The sequence below is a fragment of the Aquarana catesbeiana genome, linkage group LG04 (assembly GCF_042186555.1).
Source record: "Aquarana catesbeiana isolate 2022-GZ linkage group LG04, ASM4218655v1, whole genome shotgun sequence".
NCBI lineage: Eukaryota > Metazoa > Chordata > Amphibia > Anura > Ranidae > Aquarana > Aquarana catesbeiana.
Window position 1 is genome coordinate 463,492,696 of NC_133327.1, and position 23,483 is coordinate 463,516,178.

A 23,483-nucleotide genomic window follows, 5' to 3' on the forward strand; every position below is an offset into this window, starting at 1 on the left:
TCTGCATTTATATCACCCTCTTTCAATCTGTCCCCCCAATAGCCCAATTTCCATTGCAGGTGTGGCTCCTTGGCTTGCAGGGTCCTAGGGAGCCCTGCAAGACACAACCTTCCATAAAAGCTCTCGAAAATAGAACTACTGGCTAACATAAATATGCTGAATGCATCAATAGGCGTAGGCAGGACAGGAACAACAAAGTCCCTATTACATGCCTCTGCTTCTCTAATTGAAAACGGCCTGCAAGGGCTACACATGTGCAACATGGCTTTGAATAATTATAGTCATGAGGAAAGGGAATCAGGTTACTCACAATAAAGCGACTGAAGGTGAGGGAACAAGAGCCTGTAATAACTAAAAAAAGAAAGTGTTTCTGCACATTTTGGGAAGGTAATATATTGTGTTTGGCTGCATTTGTGTTACAAATGTATTTAAAAAGAATAGGGCTTTAGTTCTCTTTTATGCTCAAGAAGTGACCAGCCAAGAGTGTCACAAATGATGCCCAAGGAAAAGAAAAACAAATCCAGCAAAAATGAGGAATGTCAAGCTTAGTGACTCCTCCACCTTCAATAATTTTGGTGCAAAGGCTTATTCATGCTCCAGAGTCTACAAAATGACCCTACGACTTGAAGAAGGGATCCAGTAGTACTAGGGTTGCCACCTCATCCCTTTAAAACCAAACACATATTAATTACACTTATTGGGGGGCAGGCCCATTGTGGACCGGCCGCCACTGCATGCTGCCCATGGAGATTAGCTCTTTGGGAATCCAGTGCTTGTTTGGCAGTGTTCCACAGCCTAGAGGGGATCTGCTGGTGGCACCTACAGGCCCGTAAAAGGGGATACCTCAGTCTGTCACTTTTAGCCCAGATAGGCACATAGACTAAGCACTGAGCGCAAATTGTACTTATTTTATTGGTACATTGACTCTTGTTTAACCCCTGGGAGCCTGGGGGCTGTCCACTGAGCCCTAGGACCCATATCTTCCTCCATTAAGCACCAGTGCCCCCCTGTGCCCCCCTGTCCCCCCACTCAGCACCAGGACCCCCCCATCTCCCCTGACTGACCATCAGTGACCCCTTGCCACCCCACTAAGCACCAGGACCCCCCATTTCTCCCCACTAAGTTCCAGGTCTCCCTGACTGAGCACCAGGACTCCTCATCTCACCCCACTGAGCGCCAGGAACCCCATCTCACCCCACTGAGTGCCAGGACCCCACCATCTCCCTGACTGAGCGCCAGGACCCCCCCCCCATCTCCCCCCACCATGTCCCAAGACCTCCACCCCCCCGACTGAGCACCAGGGTGCTGAATTAAGTCTTTGCCCCAGGTGAAAGAATGTCTAGCTTCACCACTGAGTAGGAGCAGCAGTGGGGGTGGCAGCCAAAGCGAGGTGTTCAAAACATTTTTCATTACCCAGCGCCCAGGGCAGCAGATACATCCTATGGTAGGAGATTACACAGGGTCAAGGGTATATACTGACATCCTTCCAGTGGACAGGTAATGAGTACAGTCAACTGGTTAGAGCTTGCACAGTAAGCAAACAAGCTGCTGGGCTGACCTGACAAACAAAAAGTCCATCTGTCCTCCAACACAGTTGAGCAGCTGACTTTTGTTAAAATTATTCAGTGATAACTACCAAGCTCCTGCTGCAGATTACTATTTTGAGGGATTTCAAAAAGTATTTTCTGTATCATACTGGATTAGCTGGTTTACAGTTGCAAAGAATGTAACTTTTTTGGCCAGTAACATCCTATGTTCTGCAGGTATATTTGTGTTGGGTTGTGGTGTGCTGGCACCATTAATACTAAAAAAACTAAGTTTTAGAAAGCTGTCACATTTTTGTGTATTTTTGGATGGGTAACTATTGCATTGACAATGTTTGCATTTCATTATAGTGTATCAAATGGGAGAGCGACGGTCCCTGTGGATTCTAATACAGGCTACGAGACATAGCTTTGACTTAACCCCACATGCTCAAGGGCAGAAAGACCTCTAGACTCCAATGGGAACACTCCAGTAAGTACTTTTTTTTTCTCCACTCGAACCAGGAAAAAAGGTGGGCACCTGTTCCCAGTATGGCTCTGGTGCCCAAGCCTCACACTCTGCAGGCAGATAGGAGAAAGAGGAGATAGTGTGAGAATTTGAAATGTTTAAGGTTCTGCCAAAATCCTTAAACAAAATGGGATAAAGAGAGATATGCAGCCAGTGCATGAGAGGTTGCCCCTTAGGACTTTTTAGGCAGAAAAATATAAAGAATAGAGATATGTAAAAAATGCACATAAGTGCCAACATTATTATAGAAAAGATAGTAATAGATATATATGAATACAAAATTCACTTTAAAAAAATACATCAATGAATCAATCATATACAAGGTAACTATATCAACCCAAGGCTCACAATCCACTGCCTGAATCAAGTTGAGGTCAGACGGATAGATTTACAGCATAGATCCTGACATGTTATGGTAATTCACATTGATATATAATATTCCTTTATCAGGGGAGATTTACAATTGGGTGATTTGATCCTTATCTGTAATATAAATGTAATTATATAATAATAACGTTTTTTTATATATAGTAGAGTGGAAAAGTGCCAAAAATTGCACTTTGCGCAATATTCTGGCTGAAAGCTCCACAGAAATACAGGATGGGCAGTCACGGATCCAAAACCGATCACTGCAGCACATCCACAAGAGACGCCTGATTGGGGTTTAGCAGCCAAGATGTACTACTTGAAAAATCATAGAGAGAGGACAAATTAAATTGGTCCCGCATATGACATAAAAAAATGTAAAAATTGCGGTAAAAAAGTAAGGAAATATATGTCCCTGCTTTGCCTACGTGAGTTCAATATTTTTACCTTTGGCTGTTCAAATCCAAGATGCAGACCTCTGGGCAGCAGTCCGTAGACTGACAAATGCCAGCTGAGTGTCTGCATCTTAAGTAGTGCACCTGATATGGAGTAAGCCAATCAGTTTAGCTCTAGGCTGTATGGGCTTGCCCCGCCTAATCAGCTGTATGCATAACAACTGAATGCGGGGCTCAGAACGTCTCCCAGACCCAGAGGCGCGTGGCGTATCCATGTCCATCGGGCGTGATAACACGTCACCGGGGGTAGGATGTTCCCTTCTGTCTGGTGAACAGACAGTGGGGACATGAAGGAACTCCTTCACGCGCATAAGGCTTAGGTGGAAAACAGAGAAACTGCCGTCGTCCCCCAGCCATGCACGGGTGGAGCCTACCTGCCAGGTGTCTGCAAGTAAGCAGGACGGTCCGTATGGTCCACACTGCGCCACCTAGTGGACAAAAGGTTGTATACAGCCAGGATGTTTTACAAATTACATGTACAAAACACATTACACAGTGTAGTACCATAGTGACAGTACATGTATAAAGGAAGAGGAAAAAACAAAACAAAAAAAAACACAATAAATGTACAGAAAAACACAATATCAAACCAGACATGGAAAAAGGGATAATGGGATAGAAAAAATTAATTAAATAGCGTCTCAAAATTCAAATTCTTGGGATACATAAAGATAAATGACTACAGTACAAAAAAAAAAATAAAAAATAACAATATAATGGCCGCATCATATATAGACAGATGTAATTCAACATCTGTCTAAATGCACTAGAACAGTTGGAACATTAGTGTCATAATCGGCCATTCCTTTCAGTGGGCTTTAGGCATGTATTATGCTCTATACATAGAGGAAAAGAGAAGAGAGGAAAACCTCTATAAATTCAATTCGCAGACTCCCAAGATAAATCCAGGGAGAAAGGGTCTAAAATGAAATGCCTCATTGAGGCCAGGTGGTGAGGTCATCACCTTAATTCACATTGGAGGAGGTGTTTATTAAAATCGCCGCCTCTGGAATCAGAATGGATACGGTCAAGAGCAAGAAAGAGAACTTTGGGGATTGACTCCGGGTGAACCAAGGCCATGTGGTGGCCAATGGGTGCATCAGGATCACGTTTTCGTATGGTGGTAAGATGTTGGTATATCCTTTTCCAGAACGCATTTTTGGTTTTCCCAACATAGTAGCACCCACATTCGCATGTGAGCAAATATACTATGCCAGGAATTCTGCAATTGACATAATGTTTGGAATGAAATTGTTGCCCGTTAGGCAGGTTTACATCTTTGCATCTGTCCATGTACTGACTGTATGGGCATCCCCCACATGGTAAAGTCCCCAAAGTTTTACATGTATCATCTCTATGAGGTTTGTATTCACTAGTGACCACTTTGTCACCCACGGAGGATACCTTGCTGTAGGTGACAGCTGGAGAGCTGGAAACAAAGGGGCTAATGTCTGGTCCATAGTTAGATGCCAGTATTTATTTAGAATACATGTGACTTACTTGTGTTGTGATGAGTAAATAGTAAAGATTGTTGTTGTATCATCATTGGAGGGTTGTTTTTGTGTGTTTAACAAGTCACGGCGGGACAAGTTGATAGGTATTCTGTATGCTTTTTTAAGGCATGTATTAGAATATCCTCTTTCGAGGAGTCTCTTTCTAAAAACATTGGCTTTATTTTTTAAGCCAATGTAATCCGGACAATTTCGACGGGCTCTTAAGTATTGACTATTGGGTATTGATGCAAGAAGGGGTTTAGGGTGAAAACTTGTCACATGGAGTAGTGAGTTCCTTGTCGTTGGTTTTGTTTTCAGTATAGTTCACTTGAGAGACTCCCGTCTAGCTGTTTCTTCACAAGTATGTCTAGAAAGGTAATTTCCATTGAGCTATGGGTCATTGTATATTTTAAGTTAAATTCATGTTTGTTAATTAAAATTCATTTATCATCAGAATTCATGCAACAAATCGTTCATTCCATCCCAAATCAGAAATACGTCATCTATGTATCGGCGTCATGCCAGGACATGGCACATGTACACAGACAGCGATTCGTTGGTAAGCAGTGAATGTTCCCACTCCCCCAGGTACAGATTGGCGTGCAATGGGGCACAACATGTCCCCATTGCGACGTCCTGTACCTGGAGGTAGTGGGAATCATCAAAGCAAAAAACGTTGTGATGGAGTATGAACTCAAGGGAGGCCAGAATAAAATCAGTATATTTGGGTTCGCATTCACTGAATTGTGACAGTACGTGTCGTATGGCCGCCAGGCCCTTGGCATGAGGGATAGCACAGTACAAAGATTCCACATCTATAGCAACTATCTGAGTACCGTCCTTAATGTGCAGATCCTGAATGATCTGTAAAAAGTTGATGGTATTGTGTGCATATGACGATAAACATGTAACAAGAGGTTTGAGATGGTTGTCTACTGCACGACTGAGATTTTCACTCAAACTGCCACACCCAGATATAATGGGTCTACCCGGAGGGTTTTTTTTATGTGTATGTAGCTTTGGTAGCGCATAAAACGTCGCCTCCCTTGGGTAGCTGGTCCTAACAAAATCCCAAAATTACCTTGATATAACATTTTGGTGGAATGCAGTATCAACCATTAGATAGAAATCCTGTGTAAACTTGTCCAGCAATGACCTAGAAATAGGTCAATACCACTCGGAATTGCGAAGTATGGCCATACACATCTCAATGTATTGGACATTGTTCATGACCATGACATTGCCACCCTTGTCAGAGGGTTTGATGACAATGTTGTGGTCATGGGCCAATGCCTCCAATGCTGCTCACTCATCTCTACTGAGATTTGCATGGGAACCAGAAAAGTTCTTCATTGTACGAATGTCAGCTGAAACCAATTTGAGAAAAACAGATGCACTATGATTGGAGCTTGGCAAGGAATAAATAGTAGATTTCTTCTTAAGTAAAATATCAGGGGCACATACATTAGTTTGTATGGTAGACACATCGTCCACAGCCGCAAGAAGGGTCTCAATGTCAATTGAATCTATAAGGTTCTCAGACTCATTTTCCTCTACTAAGGCAGTTACATTGTTCAGTGCTTGAATCTCCTGGCTGGTTTGCCCAGATTCTAGATTTAGTTTTTTGGCATATAAACTCTTTAATAAAATCTTATGTACGAAAGGATGGATGTCCTTGATGGCCCCAAATCTGTCCAGACTGGAGTCTGGGCAGAAAGTGAGGCCACGCAAAAGGACAGCCATCCCATGTTGACTAAGTGTATGTGAAGACAGATTAACCATGTTCAACGTGGTTTGTGCTTGTTGGTCTTGTGAATTTTGGATGGGTGTGCTTGTTTCTTCTGATGGGTCTATATACGACCCCTCATTTGGTCTAAAAAAGTACCTGGGGGTAAAGACTGTGATCGTAGGGGTAGTTAATATAGTAGATGATGTGTTTAAAGAGGATCCGGAACTACTGGCCGGAGTGTGCATATCTGATATGTCACTATTGGTGTTGTATCGTGGGTGGCTACCATTACCTGTCCGTGGGGGAGAGCTCTCTGTGTGGGAAGATTCATCATGTGACTCGTCGCCATGACGGCTGCATTTCTGTCATCTCCGGCCTTTTTGTTGGGTGAGAGGCTGTGAAAAGGGAGGAACAGTTGAACGTATAGGTGGTTCATAGATATTAGTACGTTTGTTTTTGTGGTTTTTTTTTTTTTAAATTGTTAATACGGTATGATTACCATTTATATGCCTTTCCATGTTCAAAAGCCTTTCTATCCCTTTGTAGTTTTGTTATCTTTTTTGATTAAAATATTTTTGTTAAATTGTTTCAAATGACATCTTAGTTTTTCTTCATATTCAGTAAAAAGTGTATGAGTTTTAAGGGGTAACATTTGATTTTACAATTTTTCCGAATTTTCACCTAGATCAATCATGCATTTGCGATATTTAGATCTAGGGTCTAGATTGTCAAATGTAGGAAAAATTTGTACCCTAGGCCCAAAGGGGTTCAGATTTTCCAAAATATAGTCTTCGAAGGACTTAATGTGCCAATTTAAAAGGGATTAAGATCTCTAGACTTCAGTGGGAACACTCCGGTAAGTACTTTTTTTTCCTCCACTCAAACCAGGAAAAAAGGTGGGCGTATGTTCCCAGTATGGCTCTGGTGCCCAAGCCTCACACTCTGCAGGCAGATAGCTGTGGGCTGCATTCCTCTCTCTTGGATACTCTCACTCCTGCTGCAGACTCAATGCATAGCCTACAGATGACCCCGGCATCCCCTAAAACAAACATCGAGCCTTCCACTCTCAGTCTCATAAGCACCAGCAGTGAAATCAGAGAGCTCTTTGCTAACCTCAATATGGACATTGACTCCCTGGTGGCTCGCAGGGAGAACTGCATAAAGTAGAGCAGGTCATACAGTCATTGTTCCATGTGGACTCCTGTGTGTGTACCCTATAAAACTCTCAGGAGTTGCCAGAATCCCTCCTGGCTGCACTAGATGCATCCCATCAGCTTCACCTACAGACTATCACTCAACTTCAGCTGGTGGTGGATGACAATGAAAACCACAGTTGCCACAATAAAGTGTGGATCAAAGGCACCCCAAAGCCTACAACTGGCCCAGATCTGCTCTCCAGAGTCATGACTGGCTTCCTCAATGGACCCTGCCTCCTCAACACCTAGGGACATACTTTGACGGCTCAATTATTATAGGCTGAAAGAAGAAATGATGTGGAAAGCTTGAGAAAAGAAGTCAAATGACGTTGACGGAGCCGCTATCACTTTTCTACCGGACCTCTCCAGTTGCACTCTGCTGGGGCTGATGAAACCTTCACTAGAACATATTCAAGCGGCTGGTGCCACCCCTTCCATTTGCAAATCAGAAAAGAAGGCTGCATAATTATTCCTCCTTCAACAGCCCTGCCAACTACCAGAATTGTTTTCCTTTCTTAACAGCGAGCCTATGACGGTACCAGATTGGCTATCCATCTCTACGAATCGTCAACCTCAGCAACGAAACTTCCCACTACCTCAATGTCGCAGACCTCAGAGATCCAGATCCACCTGCTGAGCCCGAGAACTTTGTATGATGGAGAACGAACTGTGACGCTAGGCCCTAGATCTCCAATACTGCGGCAGCCTTCTCCAACTCAACTGCAGTGAGTCTCATCTTTTCTTTTCTCTCTGGGATACCTTCTGATTTTCATGGTTATGCAATAGAGTTTTGTCTGTCAACTTACCTGTCTCCATGTGTTCATCTCTAAAGACCAGATGACTCTCACCTGACTGCTTTTATAAACTCTCCTCTAGCATGGCTCCACCCCAGCTCCTATCAGGGAACCCTATATTAACCTGTGCACTGTGTTAGCTTTCGCGTGTACTTGCTGTGTTTCCTGTGTCTGATTCCAGTTACCGACTTTGGCCTGTTCTCGACTATTCCTGTCTGCTCGTGACCCTGACTTTTGACGTGTCCCCGACTATCTCTGTTTGCCTGTGACCCTGAACCTCGGCGTGAACTTTGTTGTCCTTGTCTGCTTGTGGCCCCGACCTTGGCTTATTCCCTTACTATCCCTATCCTCCTGTTTCCTACTGTGGGTGTGAGCTGGGGGACCCTGGGGGTCGCGACCTGGAGCCAGTTGCAGCCCAGTCCATCCTCACCACTAGAGGCTCTGGTGAACACCAAAATAAAATTCAAAAAAGCAAAAAACCACGCTATAAAGTGATGTGAACAGTGGTCCAACTATGAAGTCCCATACATAAATAAATAGTCCCAATTGTGATCCAAAAGGAAAGAAGGTAAGTATAACTTCATCCAAAGAAGAATAGTGATGAAAGACACAATTTCCGGAACACACCAATAAGTATTGTGCTTACCAGAAGTAAGCCAAAAAAGGGGCGAGTGGCTTAAACCCAGCCTGGGCCTTGAGACGAACAGTCCAGATGAAGCAGGATGAGCGCCCTCGTCCCGTGGATCCACAAATTATGATCCGAAAATATATGACAAAAATATAGCGTAATACTGTTGACATAAAAAACACTCCAAACCAGAAAATATGTGACACTCAACTAACATTAAATCATAGGTGATCATATAAAATCCTGTGCCAATAGCCAGGGCGATATAGTGAGTATCATGCAATCATGCAAACTGAAGGTGAATAAGTGAAAGCTAAAATGACACCCAAAATCTGCTTACCAGATATAAATGGACAGTCAGCGTATATCAATCACCCCAAAGGTATGTGAAGGAAAATCCCACCAAGTGCTGAAAACTAATAGTGCAAACTGCTTACCAGATGACAGACCTTTGTGCACAGATTCAATAAAGCCAGGAACCAAACATCAAGTGGGCAAACACTGATATTAACGAACCTTAGGGAATGTCCCCTTACCAGATATGCAAACAAAGAGGGCAGATATATTCAGGTACAAGCCGGATCCAGACAAGAACGGTGTAAATACGTCATGACCATTCAACCCGAACTGGTTAGTAGATTCCAAAGACAGGAACCAGGTGGGAGAAAGGACAATCCTAAACGATCCAAGTAGCGGACCAAGGCAGAAGTACACAGGGGTCAACCAGAAGGCATCAGTATAGGTAGCTGTTTAATGTGTTTCTGTTGCCTGACTCTGCTTGTGCCTGACTCTGCCTCTTGGATTACCCCTTGGATTTACGCTGATCTTGTTGCCGACCCTGCCTGTTCCTGATGATGCCTTCTGGTTGACCCCTGTGTACTTCTGTCTTTGTTTGCATATCTGGTAAGGGGACATTCCCTAAGGTTCGTTAATATCAGTGTTTGCCCACTTGGTGTTTGGTTCCTGGCTTTATTGAATCTGTGCACAAAGGTCTGTCATCTGGTAAGCAGTTTGCACTATTAGTTTTCAGCACTTGGTGGGATTTTCCTTCACATACCTTTGGGGTGATTGATATACGCTGACTGTCCATTTATATCTGGTAAGCAGATTTTGGGTGTCATTTTAGCTTTCACTTATTCACCTTCAGTTTGCATGATTGCATGATACTCACTATATCGCCCTGGCTATTGGCACAGGATTTTATATGATCACCTATGATTTAATGTTAGTTGAGTGTCACATATTTTCTGGTTTGGAGTGTTTTTTATGTCAACAGTATTACGCTATATTTTTGTCATATATTTTCGGACCATAATTTGTGGATCCACGGGACGAGGGCGCTCATCCTGCTTCATCTGGACTGTTCGTCTCAAGGCCCAGGCTGGGTTTAAGCCACTCGCCCCTTTTTTGGCTTACTTCTGGTAAGCACAATACTTATTGGTGTGTTCCGGAAATTGTGTCTTTCATCACTGTTCTTCTTTGGATGAAGTTATACTTACCTTCTTTCCTTTTGGATCACAATTGGGACTATTTATTTATGTATGGGACTTCATAGTTGGACCACTGTTCACATCACTTTATAGCGCGTTTTTTTGCTTTTTTGAATTTTATTTTGGTGTGCCACACTTATAACCGCAGCTTGTTCCTTTTTTCTTCTTTTTCCAAGCGCAGTTTTTTTCCTTTTATCTGGTGAACACCTGCTGGCTCTTAGACTCCGCGCCCCAGGGAATCTTACGCTCTAACCCCGGTGGGATCCCTGCTGGTGTTCCAGCAGCCCTGCCTTCCTTACCACCCTGACACCCATCCGCAGCAGTCAGCCGTAGGGTCCACTACCTTGCGGTGCACTCCTGATCCCTACGGTGTGCATCTGTCACCTAGCCTCAAGGTGACCTGACACTGATATTGTTGTTAGGTGTATGGTGGACGTTTACCTTGCAGTTCCAACTACCTCATCCTAAGATCTCACAAGGGCGCTTTCTTCAAAGTGGGAAATCTACAGCCTCCACGTGGAACTTTATATTTCCCATGTCCCTGCAAGTTTCTTAGCCTACTTTCATACTGTTTAATACCAGAATTTATAGCTTAAGGCTTGGCCCTTTCTGTTTCACCTGGGCGCTCTATATGCAGGGCCGGTACTAGGGGTGGGCGGGATGGGCAGCTGCCCTGGGCAGAATTATTTCATTGGAGGAAGAGGGCGCTGTCTGCCGGGTGTAACCACGGCCAGCACAGAATGTGCTGCCGAGTGCCAAATCTAACAGAGTAGGCAGAGAGCGACTTTGTTCCTGCGTGTATTCTAGATTGTAGCACTACACCCACCCCCTGCCTGCACAGTACACTGTACTAGTCCCTGAGCGACAGTAGAGTGGGGTGGACGGGGGCGCATGAGGTTGGGAAAGCATATCAATGCTTTCCTATGATTCCAGATACATACAGCTTTCCTGCTCCTCTGCTTGCCTGGACAGCGGCTTCTCCTTCCCCTCTCCGTTCATTTCTATCACTCCTACTTTCAGAGTGTCCCGATGTCTGTGTGACATCACTAGCTCCGCCCCCTAGCTTCTTGTCTTTTTACTGCCAGCTCTGGACAATGTGGAGGTGTGTCCTGCTCTGTGTTGTGACCCCTCCCCTCCTGTGACCTTTCCCTCGGGTCCTCTCCTCTCCAGTCCTACTGCTAAGTGAGTGGTGTCTCACTCCTATGTCTCTGTGCTGCTGAGGCTGCCACTACTCAGCTAACAGGTAACCTTCTTTCAGGCATGATATTACAGTTCCAGCTGTGAAGACAACTGTTCTTTCAGATTCTGTTTTTATTAAGGACCTTTTAAGATGAGGCGCAGACATGCAGCTCTCATGCAGGGCTGTCATTTAGCAGCATGGGGATGCATGAGCATTGTGTGCATCCCTGTGCTAGCACCCCATTAATTTCTGCTGGGACATGAGGTTGCATGCACACAGCCTCTGTATTCTAATATGACATTCAGGTTTGGGTCCCAATAGAAATGAATAGAACACTGGCAGAGGGATGCACACAATGCACAACAGAGCCCTACACAGGACACACATGTCTGAATGGGCCTAAACAACTCATGTACATGGAGGCTTAGCGATTTCCCCAGCTCCCCAGGCATCAGAAACAGACAAGGATTTTAAACAGGGGCTACTAAGTCTGGACATGGGTGGAAATTCAGCTGGTTCACCAAGGACTATATGAGTTTCAATCCATCTATGGCCATTCCTGCTAAAGAGAAGTCGATCTAATATGATCAAGTTCTCTCAAACCTGCTTGTTAGAAATTTTTCCTTGAGCTGCAGCGCTAATCAACGTATTCTGACTACTATCAGAATGTAATGTCTCAGTGGCTAGGATTCCTCCATCCTCCTCACTTATGTGGATGAGGAGATCGGCTCAGTTGTTTTCAATCAGACACTAACTGATTAAAAAAACTGATCCATCTATGGCCAGTTTACCATTCACTATAAAATCTGATTGTACAATATATTTTGGATCTACCACCAACTATGTAGTACAAGTTCCTGCCTGATTGAATACTACTATTTAGATAATGAATTGTTTAGGCTTGTACTCATATTACAAAGTTTTGGTAAATCGAAGGGAGATTGTGCAGAAATTGTACACTCAGATTGTAAAGTGTATGCTCACCTTTACCGTTCATGTGTATGAGTACTAAGAATGACAAATGTTTTCCCTGACACATTTTGTCTAAAGCTGGGTACACACTATTAAGTTTTTTTTCGTTCACACTGCTGGAAAAAAAATAGATCCCTGCATGCACACAGAAACCCCCCTCTCCCCTCTGTTCTATTGTACTCTGACAGCAGGACTCCTCCACTGATCAGAATACACTGATCAGTGCTGCAGCCCGCTGATCAAAAGAAGGATTTCTAGCAGGACAATTTGACAGAAACCAAGGTCAGCTTCAGCTAGTTCTTGAGCTCCATTTACAATCTTCAGAAATAACTCCTGGGCAGCCATTATTGCTATTACTCCTTATGGGCTGTAAACCAAGCCATTATCGAAGCAATCTAATTGGCTCTGTGTGTGTGTAATACTGGTGTACTCCGAAACCATTACATGTGTTTTGAAGCACTGCACATGCTTCAACTAGCTCTGCCCCCTGCTCAGGAGGGGGGGGCGCATTTTGGCATCTTCGCCCTGGGCACTTAATTACCTTGTCCCGCCACTGTCTCTATGCGCTAGGCTATAAGCATTGTACCAAATTTTGTTATGCGTGGGCTTTCTTCTTTCTTAGGCGATCATATTACTCAGACTTTTGTCTCTCAAGATGCAACTCACGACTACAGTCCTACTCTGCCTCCTCCCATCCACAGATGACAACCACAGTCCTTCGGCTCCTATATTCAGAGATGGATCTTCTTAGGAAGTGTGCATTGTCATACTGAGCTGGGGTCAGGGTAGTTTGGCCGTCTGGATGCTTGGAGACTAGGTTTCAATTGTGAATGTTGCTACTTACCTTTGTCTCTGGGCTTAAATGGAGTTGTCTCTTGACGTTATCTACCCAACACTCCAGCACTTTGCCGGACTTCTAAAATGATTTTCTAATTAATACTGTTTTTTGTTACCCTCACTGTAGGACAGTGGGGGGGGCCCTCATGGACTGTCCCTGGATTACCACTGTTTACGAATCTGACATGTTGCCTCCATCATGACTGGGTAACTATGTGTGGTGGCCTCCTGGGAATTCCCCACAGCACTTTTTATGTGCCCATATTTCTCATTTGGCTCAAACCCTCCCCCTCCTCCTAGTCATCATTTGAAAACTGCACAGGCTCCAGGTTCTGAGGCTATTGGATCTATCTTATTCTGCAAGATTACCTGCACTTAATATGTAATGTTGTTTTAGCTTTTTTGTCGTTCTATATTATGGTGGTTGTTTACAATGCATTAGAGCCCATATAAGGTTGGTCTCTCACATCCGTCGTTTTGTTAACTCTTTCATCCCACATAGGGAGCTGGCACCCTCCATCTCGTGAACAGAGAAGCGAAATGCAATAAGCACTGGCTTATTGTTACTTTTGTAGCGGTTTCATGTGGACAGTAGCCTGGGGCCCTCTTCCCTCCCACTTCTATTTTTCTATTAGGAGTCTGCACTCTTTTCGCCCCTCCCTGTTTTTTTTTCCCTTTGTACTCCTCACATATTGCCCTGTCCCCCTATGCATCTGAGGGTTTCCCCAACTTCTAGACGGGTACCCCTAAAGGTCTCTTATACTATATACAACATGGATGATCCTGCTGACTAAACACACAAGCTTATTTCCAAATTGCCTACTAAATGTATCTACTAGAATGTGAAAGGTCTCAATAGTCCAAAAAAGCATTTGTGAGTCTTGGCAATTTATGGAGATTCTGAATCAAGGTTGCCTTTCTCCAAGCGAACCATTTCAGAATTGGACAAGTCTAGCACCTTACCAATTTTTGATACCCTTTCACGGCACTTCCCCAGATTTTAAAACTAGAGGAGTAAGTGTGCATCTTGCCCACAGTGCCAAAATACTCTAAAAGATGACAAAACTGATGCTCTTAGCAGATACCCGTTTCTGAAGAGGACGTTGGAAGGAGTCGAGATAATCCTGGTGAATGTTTATGTTCCTAATACTGATTAGATTACTTTTCTGGAGGCATATTTGGAGGATCTTGCTACCTTCATAGAATGCACTCAAATTGGGTGGAGATCTAGGGTGGACCCCTTGCTAGACACCTCTCAAGGCCCTCCCCACCTTTTACTGTATATGCATTTTTCGACTCTTTAAACAACTCTTTCACGAGGAACAATTCATGGGTTTGTGGCGGGTTTTAGACGCAAACACTCAGAGCAGGTGTCAACTTTGTTCACCCAAATACATGCGCTGGAAGAGGTCCATAAACACTCGCAGAACTCCAAGCTCTCAGGGAAAAACTGAGTACTTTGCTTCTGCCCAAAATCAAGGCTCAATTTATGAAAATCCATAGTTACATAGTTAGTCAGGTTAAAAAAAAACAAAAAAACAAGTTCATCTAGTTCAACCAATAAATAAAAACACACACAAATAAAAAACCTCCATGTGCACTATCCTATACCCATAGTCGATCCAGAGGAAGGAAAGAAAAACAAAGCATCATCTAATTCGCTCCAGTGGGGGAAAAAATCTTTCCTGGTGCCCCAGGAGGCAATTGGATATTCGATGGATCAACTACCCCTAGCATTGTTACCTCTGAAAATTCATATCCTATTATATTTTGTGCAAATGCATTCAGCTCTCTTTTAAAACAATCTATTGAGCTGGCAAGAACTAGTTCCTCATTTTTACAGCTCTTACTGTGAAGAAGAATTTCTGTATGTGAAGAATAAATCTCATTTTCTCCAGAAGTAAAGAGTGCCCCCTTGTCCACTGTAAGGACTTGAATGTGAATAACTCTACACCAAGTTCACTATATGAACCACCAATTAGAACACTTCCTGACGAGTCTGGGGAAACTGCCTTCTCTCCCTCCCCTCCCCCCCTTTTAGCCACCTTTGAAAGCTTATGCACAGGGGGTAAGGCCTGGCAATGGAGCTGTGAGGTAGCTTACAGAGAAAGCTCCAAGCCGGGTCATGCATCGCAACTGATCAGGACCACACAGACACGAACAGCACATATGCTCAAGTCGGGGAAATATCAAAGAACAACCCAGACAACTTCTCAGGCATAGATCGCCACCTTCTTCACCCCATTAGACCCTTCTTTTCAGGCTTCACCTGCCTCTAAGGTGGTGCCAGTCCATAAGCCTTTCTGACCAGCCAGCCTGTCTGTACCATCGGGGAACAGGCCTCCTGCACAGACTCACCCACTAATACTCTAGAGCAAGCAGATGGGATCTGTTTTCAGATACCCTGCAAGCCTTCTGTCCAACCTTACCAGCAGACTATTGACTCTCAGCAAGCAGGCAGTCTAGTGACAGTCCATAACAAGGAGCTGCATGAGCTGTACAATAATTTACATGCATATATGGAATTTTTGGCAGTACGGATTGAGGGCTCCTTCAAGAGAGAACTCACAGGGGGGCAGGGGGGGGGAGGGGGGGTGGATGCATGAAGCCAGGAATGGAGGACGCTAAATTCTTCAGCTCAGCAGCATGGCGGTAAAAACTCACTGATTGCAGCAGCTACAGAGGACCCATCAGGCTTATCACTACTGAATTAAAACAGGAATTTTCCACTTCAGCCCCGGAAGGATTTACCCCCTTTCTGACCAGAGCACTTTTTGCGATACGGCACTGCGTCGCTTTAACAATTGCGCGGCCGTGCGACGTTGCACCTAAACAAAATTGTTGTCCTTTTTTCCCACAAATAGAGCTTTCTTTTGGTGGTATTTGATCAACTCTGCGATTTTTATTTTTTGCGCTGTAAACAAAAAAAGAGCGACAATTTTGAAAAAAAAGCAATATTTTTTTACTTTTTGCTATAATAAATATCCCCAAAAAATATATAAAAAAAACGAATTTCTTTCTCAGTTTAGGCCAATATGTATTCTTCTACATATTTTTGGTAAAAAAAAAAATCGCAACCAATATTGATTGGTTTGCGCAAAAGTTATAGGGTCTATAAAATAGGGGATAGATTTATGGCATTTTTAGTGTTCATTTTTTTATTAGTAACGGCGGCAATCTGCGATTTTTATCATGACTGCGACATTATGGCGGACACATCGGACACTTTTGACACTATTTTGGGACCATTGTCATTTATACAGTGATCAGTGCTATAAAAATGCACTGATTACTGTGTAAATGACACTGGCAGGGAAGGGGTTAAACACTAGGGGGAAATCAAGGGGTTAAGTGTGTCCTAGGGGGTGATTCTAACTGTAGGGGGGGATTGTCTCACTAGAACATGACAGAGATCACTACTCCCGATGACAGGGAGCAGTAGATCTCTGTCATGTTGCTAGGCAGAACAGGGAAATGCCTTATTTACATAGGCATCTCCCCATTCTGCCGTTCCATGACACGATCGCGGGACCCGCGGGCACGCTCACTAAGTACACGGTGAGCATGCGCCCTCTATGCCGCAATTTAAAGGGGACGTACCTGTACGCCCCGTTAACCCAGCTGTGCCATTGTGCTGAAGTATATCATCGTGCGCTGGTTGACAAGGAGTTAAGGATCTGGGATTCTGCATGGACACCATCAAGCCTTTACTTCAGCCTTTACAGGAGAAGAGTATTAAATATAAAAGTGGTTATTCCCTTTCTCTAATTTTTCCATATCATGGAAAAACATGCTCTTTCTGTGCATTCCAGGATGGAGAGACTATATTAAGACAACTGGGCCTAATATCTGACCTACTACTCCCCAATGAGAACAGTCTCCCAGAGGACTGAATACTGCACGCTCCAAAGGAGATGCCCCCCTCTCACCAATTTGGCATAACACCAGAAGACTTATCAGATCACAAGCTGACCCTGCTTGAGAACTAGCCACTTTATAAGGGGTCTCTCAACGTTTTCCTGTTCTTTCTGCTCACTTGTAGTTCCTCTACCTTAACATATAAGTGAAATTTGTATTGTGATGATGGTGCAGTCCATACATCAGAAGTAACTATGATTTCTTCTGCTATATTTTATTTTTCTTATTTTGATATACATGGTTCTGTTTTAAACTTAATTTCTTGTATGGGATGTAACAGTCTATGATCCTAATCTGAATTGGAGTCCAATCCACTCCACCCACAGTTAGAAAGTAACCCCCTAGGACAGTGTCATTTATACAGTGATCAGTGCATATTTTTAGCTCTGTAATAAGGTCACTGGTGCCAAAAAAAGCGTCAAAAGTGTCCGATCTGTCCGCCACAATGTCACAGTCCCACTAAAAATCACTGGTCATCATCATTGCTAGTAAAAAAAATGCACAAACCAATCACTATACGCTTATTGTGATTTTTTTTTACCAAAAATATGTAGAAGAATACATATTGGCCTAAACTGATGAATAAATTAGTTTTTTTACATTTTATTTATTGAATATGTATTATGAATATATATTATATGTATTATGGCTGAATGACAGGTGTAGGCTTGAACATTAGGGTTTCTCCACCTCCAAACATCGGTCAACCCACACACCTCTGCCCATAACGATCAAAGAAGTGGCCTACTGGGGACAGCCTATCCAAACCCGGGTCAGGAACCATATTACAATCACTCATGATGATGAAATTGTCTTGTGAATTCAGCCACCAAAGCACCACCTTATGTAGCAACCTAACAAAGGCCAGAGGAGGCAGATATAGATACCCACTAAGGTGGTCTCAAAAAACTCAATTTGTGCATGCATAATTGCATATTGTCCATCCAGGTCTAAGACAAGGTGCAACAATTTAAATGGTAGGGATGTCCTAACTAAAATGCTCACTCCCCGGGCAAAGTTATTACTTCCAACAAGGTGGATACAGATGTGGGGGGCATGGATTTTTAAAAACTGAAACATCAGGGAGTGTTTAACCGGAGAATTTAGTCCCCTCGTATTCCAAGAAACTATATTATACTGGGACATAGAAAAACAGTGTGAAAATCGGTTTGTAAGGCCTTCATCCAAGAAGGGTAGCCAAATAGACCCTGATAGACCGATATAAGGAGTCAAAAAATAACAAACAAGTAGGGATACATTGTGCCAAACCAATAAGGAGTCTGAGCAGGAGCTTCATTAGGCTTACAAATCAGTGCACAGAGCAGCCATAACCTCTCACAGGCAGATTAACACTAACGGACCGTCTCGATCCAGGAGCTGGCCTCTTCCAGAGAGCCGAAAAAGTGTACATGACTCCCATACTCCACTCTCAATTTTGGCTGGATATAGCATACTGTACTTCAAACCCTTGGCACTGAGCTTGGCCTGGACATGTTCAAAAGATTTCCTCAGACTCTGCGTCTCCACAGAATAATCCGGGAATATGAGGAGCTTGGTATTTTGTTAAAGCAGATCCCCTTGTTTGCAGGCTTCATGAAGGACCACATCACGGTCCCTGAGGTGCAGCAGTTCAAATATAAATGTGTGGGGTGGAGAGCCTTGCGGGCCACCAGTCGCAGGCATGCGATGAGCTCTTTCCACCAAGAAATATCATTAGCATGAAGGAGAAGAGCTTGTAGCAGGATTTCTGTAAAGGTGGCTGTATCAGATCCCTCCAAGCCCTCCGGGAGCCCAATAATACGCAAATTATTGTGCCTATTACGGTTTTCTGCATCTTCTGCTCTAGCTTCCAGATGTTTAACCTTGATCTTCAAGTTATGGAGGTCCGCATTTTGATCTCGCTGGACATCTTCCAGAGAGGACACCCTTTGCTCGACCTCCGTGACACCCCCCCGAAAGCTATTTAAATCCATGTGGATCAGCCCAATCTCCTTATGCACATGGTCTATTTTACCTGTCGGGGAGATCTGGCAGCTGGTAATGGCTTGCATAAGGGAGTCCAGCTTGGCAGAGTCTGAGGAAGGAGCCTCAGGGTGGTCTGTCTGAGTCGCAATCTAGCTGATCTCAGCCGTAGATGGGGCCGCAGAGGCCTCAGTACTCAAGAGATCGGCTGTGCGGCGAGATGGACCGACGCTTCTCCCTCTAGTCAACGCCCGCCAGGTCAGCACTAACGGGGTAAGCTGGGCCCCCAAAAGTCAGGCAGTCTGCACCAAAATAAGAAGCAGGATCAGGACTGGAATCGAGAGCCTCGAGATTACACATCCACTCTTGGCGCCATCTTGGACACACCCCCAACCTACAATATACATTTTTTTCATACTAGATATCTACAATTCTTTTTAGATAATGCTCCTGAGAAAACTAGGGGAGTCACTATTTGTTTTTCTATATATATTTTCATATTTCGTTCACTTTACGTGAAATCATAACATGGTGTTGGGAGAAATTGAGGGGACTAAGGTGTCCGTTTTATATCATTATGCCCCCAACACAGGGCAAACAATGTTTTTCAAAGAACTATTACAAGAGTGGGAAAAAGCACTGGGAGGGGACGATGATAATGGGGAGCAACTCAAACATAGCCCTTGATTCTGCAGTAGATAAAACCAAACCCATCAAACCCCATTTGAAATGCCATACTAAAATAAGTACTAGATTAGCTAGACTGCTACATCATTATGATTTGGTGAATATTTGGATTGAACTTTACAGGTCCAAATGGGACTATTCGTTATACTCTAAAGTACACTCCATCTACTCCAGAATACTGCACATTTTCACCCTTTCCTCTGATGTTCCTATATTCACATCAGTCAAAATCCTTGAGATACCATGGTCAGATTACTTACTGGTCATTGCTACCTTTAGCAATCCCACAGTTTGCATCGATTAAGAACAACCTTCGACAGTTCATAAAGCTACTGTTAGAGGTCTACTTATTCAAATTGCTTCAAGATATGAAAAACAGGGGGTCATTTGGCAAAAAGAAATGACACTCACAGCTTTACTTAAAGACCATAAACAGCACCATCAGTAGGACTTACGGGATAAGATAGCTGAAGCTAGTTTGGAAGTGAATAATGGTCTTACAACAAAAGCACAGAAATCTCTCTTCTAGACGACACAATTGGGCTGATTTACGAAGCGTTTGCGCCATGAGTTGCGGTGCACGCTGATGTGCAATTGACATTTTCGTATTTACAAAAGAAAGTAACTTTTTCTGACAAGCCGGCTGCGCCGGCAAATACATTTAGAACTGCAGGAGGTGAATTTATGCACTGCGCATGCTCAAACGGAATTTGTGCTTGTTCAAATGCGTTGGTTCAGTGTGCCGGGGCCCCGCTCCCTCTGAAGCACGGTTCCGTTATATAAGTGTCAGAAGACGAGAAGCGTCACACAGCGGGAGCCTCCCATCATGGATGCGGAGCGGCCCGAGAACAAAGTGGGGAAGAAGACGCCGCAGAAGAAGATGCCAGACAAGAACACCGGAGCAACACCGAAGCTGAGGATCGGAGGAAGAAGAAGATGGAGGAAGAAACCGAAGGATGAAGGAAGGAAGAAGGAAGAAGACCCGAAGATGGAAAGAAGAAGACTTTAAATAAAGGAATTGTCAAAAACTGTCTCTTGTCATTTTTAACATTTTTGACACTTTTTTTGTGAAATGGTAGGCCCTTACCATTTCACACAGGGGGGCCGGGATCTGGGGGTCCCCTTGTTAAAGGGGGCTTCCAGATTCCAATAAGCCCCCCCGCCCTCAGACCCCCACAACCACCGGGAAAGGGGGGCTACCCCAAAGCACCCTCCCAATGTTGAGGGCATGTGGCCTGGTATGGTTCAGAAGGGGAGGGGCGCTCTCTCATCCACCCCTCTTTGCCTGCGGCCTGCCAGGTTGCGTGCTCGGATAAGGGTCTGGTATGGATTTTTAGGGGGACCCCACGCCATTTTTAAAAAAAAAATTGGCACGGGGTTCCCCTTAAAATCCATGCCAGACCTGAAGGGCCTGGTATGGTTCAGAAGGGGAGGGGCGCTCTCTCATCCACCCCTCTTTGCCTGTGGCCTGCCAGGTTGCGTGCTCGGATAAGGGTCTGGTATGGATTTTTAGGGGGACCCCACGCCATTTTTAAAAAAAAAATTGGCACGGGGTTCCCCTTAAAATCCATGCCAGACCTGAAGGGCCTGGTATGGATTTTGAGGGGGGCCCCCACGCCATTTTTTTTTAAAATTTTGGCGTGGGGTTCCCCTTAAAATCCATACCAGACCTTAAGGACCTGGTATGGATTTTAAGGGGGACCCCCACGCCATTTTTTGTTTTATTTTGGCACGGGGACCTGAAGAGCCTGGTATGGTATTTCGGGGGAACCCCACACATTTTTCTTTTCTTAATTTTGTTTTTTTTCTTAATGCTGTTTTTATCAATGAACTTCTATGTGTATTGCCAGACCGACATTTCATTATAGCCACGAGTAGTTTTAAATAACTTTTATTCCTTAACCGCTTCAATACCCGGCCATAGTCAAATGACGTCCACAGATGGGATCTCCCATCCTGGGTGGACGTCATATGATGGCCTCGGCTTTCCGCCGCTACTGCGGGCCCCCGGGGGCCCGCAGAGCGGCGATCGGGGTACCGTTGTGTCCCTCGACCCCAGGAGGATGTGCCCAGTACAAGCGCTGCTAGACCCCAGGAGGAAAGGCCCAGCACAAGTGCACGCCAAAGAAGTAGGGCCCAAACCTATCTTCCAGATTCCTTGGCAAATCCATTGTGGCTGCCTTCTACGACAGGGTAGGCCACGATCCCCCTTTTACAGCACAGTCAGGTGTGCAGGTCAACACTGCAGGTTTTTCACAAATGGATTTTTTAAATTTATTTTTCCCTGACGAATTTATTCAAGGAATCGTGGACCAAACTAATCTCTTTGCCCAACAATTCATTGCAACCAACCCCAGCTCCAGCTATGCCCGCCCTTTTGAATGGAGACCCCTAACAGTAGTGGAGCTAAAATTGTTTTTAGGCCTAACCCTCAACATGGGGCTTACAAAAAAAATGAAATTTATAAGTATTGGTCGATCAAACCCATCCACCATATGCCAATTTTTTCATCAGCCATGTCCAGGTCTCGATATGAAATCATAATACGCTTCTTGCATTTCAGTGACAACTCACAGTTCCCCCCCCCCCCCCCGAAATCACCCAAACTTTGACAAACTATATAAAGTTTGCGCCCTTATTAATTTTTTTTCCCAGAAGTTTGCCGAAGTTTATGTCCCTGACAAAAACATATCTGTGGACGAATCCCTGGTGCATTTCACAGGCCGGCTGGGAATCAAGCAATATATCCCCAGTAAGAGGGCGAGGTACGGCTTGAAGCTTAACAAGCTTTGTGAAAGCGCCACTGGTTATATGCACTCATTCTGCGTGTACGAAGGCAAAGATTCCCAGCTCCAGCCCCCTGAGTGTCCCTCGTACATGGGAATAAGTGGGAAAATTGTTTGGGAGTTGGCATTCCCACTCCTCCAAAAGGGGTACCATATTTACATGGACAACTATTACACTAGTTTGCCCCTTCTCCACCACCTATATCTCAAACAAACTTTGGCCTGTGGTACAACAAGAAAAAGACAAAAGGGCTTCCCACAGCATCTTGTCACTACAAACATTCAAAGGGGGGGATCAACAAGCTTGAGGAACGAAGAAGTGTTGGCTGTGAAGTGGAGGGATAGAAAAGATGTGTACATCATGTCCACTATCCACGATGACACCTCGGTGGAACTTCGCAGAAGACGCGGTACCGTTCGCAAGCCTACCTGTATCACTGAGTACAATAAATACATGGGGGGGGGGGTGGATTTAAACGATCAGTTGTTGCAGCCCTATCGTTCAACAAGAAAATCCCTATTCTGGTACAAAAAAGTCGCAATTTACTTTTTTCATTTGGCCCTTTTAAATTCTTTCATAATCTACCAAAAATCAACAGAAACACCCACCACCTTCATAAAGTTTATTGAAGACATTGTCACTGCCCTGATTTATCAGCAAGTATCCCCCCCAGAAAGCATTCGCTACAATTCTGTCAGCAGACTACATGAGCGCCATTTCCGGACCATATTCCACCAACAGGATCCGGAAGACGACGCCAAAAAAAATGTCGGGTGTGCACCAAAAAAGGAATTAGGAAAGATACCAGCTTCCATTGTACCGACTGTCCCTCCCAACCTGGCCTTTGCATGGGAGAATGCTTCAGGCGATATCACACACTGGAAAATTATTAGTCCATATTTCTAATACTGCCATTTCCCCCTTTTTAATTTCTGTC